Below are 938 nucleotides of genomic sequence, written 5' to 3' on the forward strand. Positions count from 1 at the left end.
GACATTTTAGCCAAGAGAATGCCATCATCTTTTAACCATGCAGTGGAGCTGTATGCCCTTGGAAAAGATCACAGCTGTAATTTTCTCTTGCTTTCAGCCGTTCGCAGTACCACAACAGCAAGGACACGCTGGCTGGTGTTAGAAGGTCAGATCAGGCGATAATCTAGACCGTTGTCCCAGCAACTACTGAAAGTCTGTCGTCCCTCTTCGGAAACCATTTGACACGCAAGGCACCACGCCGAGGCAAGGTTCAGGGTTCTTGGGGGAGAACAACTGCATATGAAACTTCCTGGCAGATTAAAACTGTGTGCCCGACCGAGACTCGAACTCGGGGCCTTTGCCTTTCGCGGGCAAGTGCTCTAACATCTGAGCTACCGAAGCACGACTCACGCCCGGTACTCACAGCTTTACTTCTGCCAGTATCTCGTCTCCTACCTTCCAAACTTTACAGAAGCTCTCCTGCGAACCTTGCAGAACTAGCACTCCTGAAAGAAAGGATATAGCGGAGACATGGCTTAGCCACAGCCTGGGGGATGTTTCCAGAATGAGATTTTCACTCTGCAGCGGAGTGTGCGCTGATATGAAACTTCCTGGCAGATTAAAACTGTGTGCCCGACCGAGACTCGAACTCGGGACCTTTGCCTTTCAAGGGCAAGTGCTCTACCATCTGAGCTACCGAAGCACGACTCACGCCCGGTACTCACAGTTCGAGTCTCGGTCGGACGCACAGTTTTAATCTGCCAGGAAGTTTCATATCAGCGCACACTCCGCTGCAGAGTGAAAACCTCATTCTGGAAACAACTGCATATGATCAGAATTTCAATAGGTTTTGTGACAAGTGTTTCGGTAGTATTCTGTTGCCAGTAGCCGTCGAATGCTTCACGCATAGCCCTTTTGACGCCAAAGCTCGTTTTAGTCAGCATCTTGTAGCGGAACGA

The 938-nt window shown here is 50.0% G+C and overlaps 1 non-coding gene across 1 annotated transcript; it reads right to left on the bottom strand.

Annotated features, from left to right (window-relative positions):
* Positions 1-608: 608 nt before the first annotated feature.
* Positions 609-683, bottom strand: Trnas-uga (transfer RNA serine (anticodon UGA)). Its single transcript has one exon. It is a non-coding gene; the product is annotated as a tRNA-Ser (tRNA).
* Between the last annotated feature and the right edge of the window lie 255 nt (positions 684-938).

Source organism: Schistocerca serialis, chromosome 2 (assembly GCF_023864345.2).
Source record: "Schistocerca serialis cubense isolate TAMUIC-IGC-003099 chromosome 2, iqSchSeri2.2, whole genome shotgun sequence".
In the NCBI taxonomy this organism is placed as follows: domain Eukaryota; kingdom Metazoa; phylum Arthropoda; class Insecta; order Orthoptera; family Acrididae; genus Schistocerca; species Schistocerca serialis.